This window comes from Myotis brandtii, unplaced genomic scaffold (genome assembly GCF_000412655.1).
Source record: "Myotis brandtii unplaced genomic scaffold, ASM41265v1 scaffold406, whole genome shotgun sequence".
Classification (NCBI taxonomy): Eukaryota; Metazoa; Chordata; class Mammalia; order Chiroptera; family Vespertilionidae; genus Myotis; species Myotis brandtii.
The window spans coordinates 2,202,864-2,213,416 of NW_005365599.1; the positions used below are offsets into that span (position 1 = coordinate 2,202,864).

Below are 10,553 nucleotides of genomic sequence, written 5' to 3' on the forward strand. Positions count from 1 at the left end.
CTTTATGAAATAGAAACACTGAGTTCAGTTTTGCCTCATGCCCTGAAATGCTCTTTTTCCTGCTAGAAAACTGGCAAGCTAAAGAATCCAGTCTAATATTAGAAATTCAGTTTAACTCAAGAAACAACAGTGTGCTTATTGAACCCGTAGAAGAAGCTGTGACGGAGTCAACTGGTGCTTGGTCATTTGGTCATTAGCATTAGAGTATGTATGAGATTGTGTCATATCAAACAAACAAACAAACATTGAAATCTGTATTTGCGTTAAGTTTGACATTGATAATGATTGTTGGAATCATGGGCCATTTTGGTTCTCTGGTCTCATTAAGAGGCACTACGTGGTTGAAACATAAGCCTATCCTCATCCTATCCCACCTTAACTGAATATATATGATGGGCAACCCAAGGATGACTTTTGCTGGTTGTTTGTTTTGTGGCTTCTAGAAAGGGAGTGTAGCCAATGTAGTTGTGGACAGTATCAACTAAGCATTATTTACTGTGCTGTCCATCCCTCTCCAAGAGATTACCTAATGCGTCTTTGAGATATTAGGGATAGAATCAAAACTGAGAAGTGCAATGTTTTTGTTGAGTACAACAGAAAGTCACTTGAGGACGCTGCCAGGAACGCAGCCTCTTTTGTTGTTGCTTTTAATCCTCACCCGAAGATATTTTTCCATTGGTTGTTAGAGAGAGTGGAAGGGAGGGGGAGAGACAGAGAGAGAAACATCGATGTGAGACTCATCAATTGGTTGCCTTTCCGGACCAGGGCCAGGGATAGAGCCTGCAACCAAGGTACCTGCCCTTGACCAGAAAAGAACACGGGACCTTTCAGTCTGTGGGCTGATGCTCCATCTACTGAGCCAAACAGGCCTCTTCTTAAAGAATGCATGGCATTCCCCTGTCACCCAGAAAATGACCAGATACCCCTTGGTGACAAAATTAATAATTGTCTTTCTCTAATCTTTAAAAAGGGACAAAAGTGGCCAGCAAGGTGATGCAGTGTTGGAATGCTACTGAGACATAAGACCATTTATGCCCAATTTTTTGTTCAGTATTTTTCTTGTTGGATTAGAGATTCGTTGCAGTGACTTGTGAGAGTCATTCTTCAGAGCCCTAGAGCTCCCTTGGCAAGGGCCTGGGGTGATCAAGTAAACCAGCGTGGGCCATGGTGCTACACTTCTAACTAGACCTTTCAGTCATGCCTTGGTGCTTGGTGCAACTAACAGGTTCCTTTGAACAGTATTGCTCTGGGCAGCTTTCTTTCATACACAGTGAGTGAGAATTGGTCTTTCCTTTCTTTATGGGAGAAGTAGAGCAGAGAGGAATAAAATAATTCCAGAGGGTATATATATATATTTTCACTGCTTGGAATGGAACTTCATAATTCTGTCAGTCATCCTGATGACCACTCATTTTGGCAGAATATAAGAGGGCAGTCAGGGGAATCAAAGACAGCTACCCTTTCAGTTTAGGGCCTCAGGGAAGATCCTTGATGCATTCTCCTTCCTCTTTATACCTCCTCTTCATTACAAATAGCTTTCATGAAGCTTACAAGAAAGGACATGAGAACAGGCACCCAATTAGCAACAGCCTGGGTGAGTAACCCTGGGTGGGGCACATGAGGGGGCTTAGGGAAGAGCAGGAGGACAGGGATGCTCTCAGGATCCGAAACACACTTCAAGCTCGTCTACAGTCCTTGACCACTGTTGTGTGAACTTCAGAGCAAGTGCGGACCTGTCCCTAATCCTTCCACCTTTTGATTATGCCACTTAACCCTCCCCCCCCACCCCCTCTCCTCCAAACACACACTGTTCCCTCTGACTCACTGCCATGCTTCTGTAACCTTGGGCAAGTCAGGTCACCTCGAAGGGCTCTGTTTATTTGTAAGGGAGGGTAATAGTCATGACTGCCTGCTCACTGGAGCTCAAATTAGTGACATGCAGGTGTGGCAAAGCTGAATGTCAGTGCAGGACTGCAGCTGGAGAGAAATCTGGGAGGCAGTTTTCCCTGCATTTTCCCAGCTGAGTGGGCTCCTTCCCTAAAAAAGATCGATGCCCAGCATTTCTAGTTTATCACCATCCAAGGTTATATTCCTGAGATCGCCTTAGCAGCTTTCTATTCCCCCAAGGTCATTTACCTAAGAGATAAGGATGATGGCTCCAGAGATAAAACTATTTCTGTGTTTAATTTTTTTAAAATATATTTTATTGATTTTTTACAGAGAGGAAGGGAGAGAGATAGAGAGTTAGAAACATCGATGAGAGAGAAACATCGATCAGCTGCCTCCTGCACATCTCCTACAGGGGATGTGCCCGCAACCCAGGTACATGCCCTTGACCGGAATCGAACCTGAGACTTTTCAGTCCGCAGGCCGATGCTCTATCCACTGAGCCAAACCAGTTTCGGCATCTGTGTTTAATTTTTAAAAGAACTTCCTGATCTTAACCTTTCTAGTTTTTTTTTTTAATGGAAGATAGGATATTAAAACCAGAGTAGAACTTAAAAATAATAAAGCCACCTCGTCTCCATTTTTAAAAAGAGAAAATTAAGGTCAAGAAAGCAGAAGCGACTCGCTCAGTGTTACACAGTTAACATGCAATGGTAGCAGAATCAAACATGACTGGGATTGCACACGTTCTGTGCCATTCTGTTACTGATGGCAGAAGAACAAGTAACCCTCATGCACCATTCCTTCTGCATCACAGGTTAAGGCCTCTAGTTGCTTTAGTCATCCCTGGCAATTTTTAAAATCACTTCCTCTACTAAATTTATAGTCAAATACCAATTAATACCACCAGTGAATATTTACTGAGAACTCTTAATCTTCAGGATATTGCATAAATAATTAAAAGTACACACACACACACACACACACAGACACACACACGCACACACGGAACTCTAAAGAGGCTGTGATTTAGTTCACTTGGTAAGCTTAAAACCTTCAAGATTATTTAACACTGTTTCAAAAGCAGTGTCTAACATGTTTCTGGGAAAGAAACATGCAGAACTGAGGATGACCCATCGATAGATGTTTGTGGTCATTCACGGTGAGGATGCATTCTTTCTTGAAACTGAGTCACCACTAAGAATTTTAAAAATTGCCACCAACTCATAGATCAAGACAATGGCAGAGTCAAGACTAGGATGGCTGTTTTGGGCTGTGCTTTATGTTTTGTTTGTTGGGTTGCAAATTATCAACAAAACTACATGCTATAACATTATTTCTTATCAGGGGAATTTCCATTTTGCAAAGAGAAAAAAAATGAGATGAATTTTGGTAGAGAATAGTCAGGTTTTGGGAAGTCTAGCTATTGGTTCTTGCCTCTACTCAAGATTCCTATCTGGCAAGCAGAGCTAACATATATATATGTTATGGCCAGATTATTATGACTGGCCAGATTATTATGACCACCCCATCAGTACAATGAGGTGAATTAGTTATGCAAATAATAATAATAATAAAACCTTGAGAGTATTTGCTTAGGAAGTTTTCAATATTCAGTGTATTTGGAAGTGTCAATGAAGTACTGATCGGGTGGTCTTATAAACTTGAATTGGTAGAATCAGATTGAGATACTGCTTTTCCTTGGGTCATAGAGAAACCTGCCACCTGCTCATTCACTGAACCATCTCTGGTTGGCCTCTGAGTTTTCTCTTCTCATGCAACCTGCTCAGGTACTAACTACAAGTTTCCAGCCTCTTACCTTGTGAAATCTAATGAGATCACCACAAAGCAGGCTCCCTGGGTGAAAGTCATCATTACACAGAAATACGTAAGGCCTCTAGCTGGATGCACTATGCAAGGCTTCTCTTGTAGAAATGAACCTTGAAACCTCAGTGCAATTACAAAAAAGAGTTGTCCAGAATTCTCTGCAGGAAGTATTTTTGATATTGCTGTAAGTATACAAAAATAAATTACTAAGCTTTATGGAGGTTACCTAAGCCCACAGTGAAACTGCAAACTCAGACTGCTTGAACCCTGTCCTCCAAATTCAGAGGTCTTATGTAAAAGCAATCTCATTTTCATTTTGCTTCTGGGAACCCCTCCAAGGCACAGTGAATTACCAGCTTTTTGTGACCTTCAGTTCCTTAACTGCTCCCAAGGGAAACTTGACCTTAGAACTGTAGAGAGAAGGGGAATAATTTTCAATTTGATGTGGGGCAGGGGCACAGTTTCTTTCTCTCTGTTTGCTCATTGCCCAATGCTTAATGTTCTCCAGTACCAAGGTCCTTAGAGCCTCTGAGGTCACAGAAATGGGTGCACCCTAAAGTAAGGATGCAGACAACAAGAATGTCAGGTGGGATGGAGATCCAGGCAGCCAGGAGCGGTTCCCAGTGAAGCATTAGGAATAAGAAAACACTCAGTGCACTCTAGAGGCACAGCTGATGCTGGGCTCCCTGACTGCTCAGAGTTCTGTCTGTAGGACAGAAATGGGATACATAGGGCACAAGAATTCCTCCTGTCACTTTAGTTAGTTTCTACAGGGATTGCACCTATACCCATGGTAGATTCCCAACCTGTAGGAGGACTTCCTTAGGTTCTCTACCATTTGGTAACTGCTTGACCCACAAGACATCTGTCTGGTTATAGAGTTAACCAATAGAGGGTTTGAGTCTATCAAGAGACTCCATGGGTCTCTTGACCCCAACCCATGTATCCTGTCCCACAGGCATGCAACATATTAGAGGACAGTGGTTTCTCAGCATTCTCCCAGCAATAATTCCTTTGATATCTTACTTAGCTTGTGGGCACATGAGTTTGAAAGATTTTTGTCTTCTAAGCAGATTTTATTAAGAATTAGTGTCTTTATTTTCATTACTCAATGAAAATAGAGTAACACCATTTCCCACAATGACTTGACATAATACCTAAGCAAAGCAATTAATATTTCAGTAGGTCTTTGTAGTAAGAGAATAGACTGTGTAGACATTTGGCATTTTTAATTCCTGAAAATTGTTTTGTGCCCATTCCCACCATTTGCCAGTCTTAGGAATCCAGAGACCTTCTTATGTGTTAGAAAAAAGAGCAAATAATTTGGAGTCCCAAGATATGGGACTTGTTAGCTGAGTGATGTTGAGAAGGGCACTCAGCTTTATCGAGTCTCAAGTTCTGAAAAACTACCATCTGAAAATGACACCGGAATCGAACCTGGGACCTTTCAGTCCACAGGCCGACGCTCCATCCACTGAGCCAAACCGGTTTTGGCAACATTTGGCATTTTAATTCGTGAAAATTGCTTTGTGCCCATACCCCCCATTTGCCAGTCTTAGGAATCCAGAGACCTTCTTATGTGTTAGAAAAAAGAGCAAATAATTTGGAGTCCCAAGATATGGGACTTGTTAGCTGAGTGATGTTGAGAAGGGCACTCAGCTTTATCGAGTCTCAAGTTCTGAAAAACTACCATCTGAAAATGACACCCTCCTTACAGGACTGTTATAAAGATTAAATAAAACCATACAGGAACATTTTGGCATATTCAGCCTTCTCAAAGATAGAAATTTGACAGCAAAAATAAACTTTAAAATAATCCTGGTATCTGTAATAATAAAAGCATGATATGCTAATTAGAACAGACAACCTTCCAGACGAAGCTGGGGCTGTGAAGGAAGTCTGAGTCCAGGGTGTCGGAGGATAGCCAGTGCCAGTAGCTGGGGGAAGGAAGGCCCTACTCTTGCACGAATTTTGTGCATGGGGCCTCTAGTAATATATAAGATATTTGTTTCTATGTTGCATTAAAATCAAATAAACAAAACAATGTTTATAAACTAGAAAATAAGAACACTATTCCCTCACAGCTTTGGAAAGGGATCAAAATACTGACTTGTGGGGAATTGTTAGTGTGTGTGTGCATGTGTGCATGCGTGCGTGCGTGTGTGTGTGTGTGTGTGTGCATGTGTGCATGCGTATGCATGCGTGCGTGCGTGCGTGCGTGCGTGTGTGTGTGTGTTTTGGGGTTCCTTTCCTGGACGAGACAAATATTAGTGTTGAGTTTTATGCTGGTACAGGATCAAGAACACCTGCGGAGGAGGTAAAAAATGTATGCTTTCAGGATCCAAGCAAATAATTTAGAAAGGACTCCTTACTCTTTTACATTTAGAATACAAATAGTATAGCTACCGTTGGGTGGTAAGTTTTCCCAGAAGAGAATGCAAAAAAACATGGGCTTTGGAGTCCAACAGACTCCAAGTCAAACTTCACCTCTTCTTACTAGCTCATGATTTGGGCAAATTGTATACATTTGTTCTAGGAGTTAAATTTAAAAAATGTAGGTAAAAAGGCAGTGGTTCATTTCCTGGTCATAATAAGCACTGGATAAAGGTAGAATGGTGTTATGAGTCCTTGTATTTCAGCTTCATTTTTTTTCTCTTTATCCTAATGTTTTAGAAAACAGAAAGGATAGCACGTGAGTCGAGTTCTGGCAGGGTCAGCAGTATCAGAAAAGGGGACTCTCGGACTTGGTGATGCAACCCCTATTTATCATGCCTTTGCTAGCGCACTCTTAGGTATGCATGAGGCATGTCAGTGAAAAAAAAAGGACCCTTTGTTCAAAAATGTTTAGCCAACCACATTTCATGATGGCATTTCTTTATCTTGGTTTTGTAAATGCTCAGGAATTGTGGCTGCTTTGAAATTTCTGCCAGAAATTTCAGGGATTTTTTTGATGCATCAGAACAAAAATGAAATGGGGGTGGGAAGCAGAGGAAGGCTTGTTTCTGTACATTACTCATTTACCTGTTAGATGGCACCAACAAGCTGTTTGGACTCTAAGCTGACACGGGTCTCTTTGAGTTTCAGGTACTGCGAGCTGTGATATGATAGACTGTTGAGGGTTCCCATACTTGAAGCCTCGTTCTGCCCAAATCCCTTGGATTTAGTGGAGTCGGTATTAACTGAAGTGAAAGGACGTAGCAATTAAATTCTTGAGTTCCCAGATAAGGCTTGGGATGGTGTCATTTCTTTCCCTGGAAATAGTTCAGATGCACTTTAGTTTGGCTCATGGATTTGAGTCTCTGGAATATAAAGAGGCAGGGATATAGCCTGAGAATTGCCTGTGTTTACTTAGAAAAATATTCCTAATTACTTAGGGAGACTCCAGTGACTGCCACTACCAGGAATTTTTCCCTTTGTTCTCCACCGGTCCCTCCCCTTACCTCATCTCAAAGAAGGTAAGTCTAGTCCAATGCTAGCCTTTTGGCTACAGCGGTACCCAGCTAGCCTGGGTACAGCACATCAAGGACCCATGGAGAACTCGCACCCCAGTGCATGCTCCTGGGTGCGCTTAACTCCGTAACCACATGGGAAAGCAGCAGTGAGAGTGAGGCAGAGCTGAGTAGAATCCTGGCTCAGCCTCTAACAGCAAACTTGGGCAAATTAACTGACTTCTGGTTTTTAACCTCCTAACATGTAAAAGGAATAATATCTCTGTAGTCTAGTCAAACTAAAAAATAATCTCCCCTTCCCCCACTTAATAGCCACTTTGCATGAAATGGGAAGAAAAACTGGTTATATTCTCAGGTGCCACCCGTGTTTTGGCCTTGAGCCAGATGCTGCACTGAATGGAATATGTCTCCCTAAGTAATTAGGAATATTTTTCTAAGTAAACCCAGGCAATTCTCAGGCTACATCCCTGCCTCTTTATATTCCAGGTCAGACCTGAGTGTCTGTCTGTCCCTAAGGCAGCCTGCAATATAGTGGGAAACTCTGGCCAATGTATTTGAATGCCCCGGCGCCCTTCCCCCTCTTCAAAACCGCTTCCATCAGTTGCCTTATCTACAAACATTCTCTAGAGACTGGTCAGACAGGACTTAATATCTCCACAGAAATCTACCAGTTTTCCATGATTCTCTATCACATTCCGGGGAGTTAGCCACAGACTCACTGCAGATCTCGCATGGGGTTTGTGCCTGCGCCACACTCTGCAGTGGCCTTGCTTCCTGCCTCTAGTTAACTGCATGAACCACATAAAAATTCCTGCCACAAACCTCACCAAAGGGGATGCACTTCAGTTTTATAAATGATTGACAAAAATAGTGTCAAACTTTACCTCCACTAATACACGGGCCAACTCCTTCCCTAAAGGGAGTTCAGAAAAATAGGGCCTCCCTACCACCAGGCCTCTAATCATTAAATGAGCCAGAAACCATTGCTTAGACCCGACAAATATACATGGTGACAATGTGACAACCATTCTAGAAGAGTTATATGCAGACCTAAGGAAGAGTGGACCATGTTCCTTAGAAAATAACATATTTTTAGAAAGTGTAGACTTGAAGGGGAAAGTTCATGTTTTTTTATGATTAATCTTTTTCTTCTTCAAAAATCCCTTAGTAACTTATCCTACAGTTAGTCTGTTTCTTCCCATTGATTTCCAATGGCAGAGGAAGCTCCTCCTAAACCACAAGCTCTTCTGCCCGAGGCGATAGAAGGTCTCTGATTTGTGCTAGAGTCTCATTCACGTTTGTTTATTGTGGAGATGGGAAGGGCCCTGTGGTATTTACTACTCCTCAGATAAAATTGTGCTCTGGCCAGAGAAGAATATGAGCTATAGCGTCAGAGAAGGGCATCTTCAATCAATGCTGCCTTGTGTCTGTTCTATAGAGAGACTCTGTCAGGCAAGGCTTGAGTGGTCCTCCATCAAAGGTAGGAAACAGCCCTGCGTCAGTAAATGATTGACCCGGCTGCCCTGGCTGATAAGCTTAGGCAAACAGGCTTGATTTGCTACAGCAGTTTCAAGATTTTAACTCCCTGAGCTCCAAAGCAGAAAAATGCACATACCTTCCTGGGAGATCCTATCATCTGAGGTTGACAGCCCTGTGCAGGAACAGCTCGTTCCTCAGAATTATGTATAAAATTTCTGGTATATATTGAAATTGGAAAGAATTCATACAAGCAAAATTCTGGAACAAAACCATGTTTGCAGAACTGAATGATGGAAGAATTTCAATAAATAAATAATATGATTTTTTTTATAAAGAACGATAAAAAACTTTCCAAAGTTTTGAACAACAATTTTGTAGAGGAACAACAATTTTCAAAGGAGCGAGAAGATGGAAGATAACTACAACCCACTTCCAGGACATGTTTGAACAAATGACTGAATTCTCTGGACACACACCCACATCTACCACATCAACCTCAGCGGACCATCATCGGACGCTCTGGCTACAAGGGTGGGCAAAATGCTTGTTCTGTGATCTTGAGAGAAGGGGCTGCAACCACAGATCACCTACCTTGATTGCAGAATTAAATTAGTCTTTTCTCAGCTTCCTTCTTGACTTTGCAGTGATAACCACGATTGTTCCAATCCTTGCTGAAGAGTTTCAGATGTTGGGAAGAAGCATCTGCATTGGGCTTCCACTTTTCCCCCAAATTGAAGAGTTCTCTTCCGTTTCCTACCCCACTCTCTCTGGCTCCTGCAGACAGTGGTCACGGGCTGTAACTTGCTTGCAGCCAGGTATGTTGACAGATGTGAAGGAGGGAGGCCGTACTGGTCTCAGCTGCCTGGTCTGGCCAATCATTACACACCAGGCCAGGCTTAGTCCTGCTCAAACCTGACCAGAGATCTTGGTGACAAAAATAGATAGCAGAACTGTGGGAGGGTCTGTTAGCTACGGACTGCCCAGAAAAGCAATTTCCTTGCAATTGGATCTGTGAAGTATACAGGAAGAAAATACCTTTTATTTCACTCCTTTTTAAAAAAAATATATATATTTTTATTGATGTCAGAGAGGAAGAGGGAAGGAGAGAGATAGAAATATCAATGATGAGAAAGAATCATTGATCGGCTGCCCCCTGCATGCCCCACACTGGGGATCAAACTGTTATCTCCTGGTTCATCAACCACTGAGCCATGCTGGCTGGGCTATTTTACTCTTTTTAATGTTAGCAATATCAGAAGGGAATTTGGAGGTCACTTTATCAAATCTCTCATTTAATAATGGAGTTTCCTCTATTGAATTCCTGTCATGTGAGAATCATCTGAAAGTTCCTTGATCAAATAGGGCTGCCATTTATCGAAAGGACACTATATATGTTAGGTATTTTATATGGATTACCACAAACTGTCATAATTACCTTGAGATTTTGTTCCTATTTTATGGTTAAGGCAACAGAGGCTCAAATGGATAATGGTCATGAAACGAGTAGGTGCTGAAGCCAGGATTTGAACTCAAGTCTGCTTAAAAATCAGTACCAGTGTCAAAGCACTTTCTATGATTCACTCTGTGGTTGGCTGCATAAAAGTCCCCAAAGATGTCCATGTCCTAATCCCCAGAACATGAGATGTCATCTTACATCATAAAAGGGACTTTGCAAATGCAATTAAGGATTTTGAGATGGGAAACTATCCTGGATTATCCAGGTGGGCCCAGTGTACACTAAAAGGCCTCTTAAGAGGTCAGAGTCAGAGAAGATGTGATAAGAGAAGCAGAGTCAGAGGGAGATTGAAGATGTCACGCTGCTGGCTTTAATGATGGAGTAAGGAACCATGAACCAAGGAAGGTGGCTTCTAGAACTTGAAAAGGCAAGGAAATGGATTTTCTTTTAGAGCC

General features: G+C 42.1%; 1 protein-coding gene across 1 annotated transcript in view; it reads right to left on the bottom strand.

Moving 5' to 3' along the window:
* Window positions 1-9,461, bottom strand: part of PHLDB2 (pleckstrin homology-like domain, family B, member 2) — a 221,775-nt gene extending 212,314 nt beyond the window's left edge. Inside the window, exon 1 of the mRNA XM_005873332.2 lies at window positions 9,234-9,461. The gene's annotated coding sequence lies outside the window, so the exon portion shown is untranslated. The remainder of the gene's footprint in view (window positions 1-9,233) is intronic.
* Window positions 9,462-10,553: the final 1,092 nt, after the last annotated feature.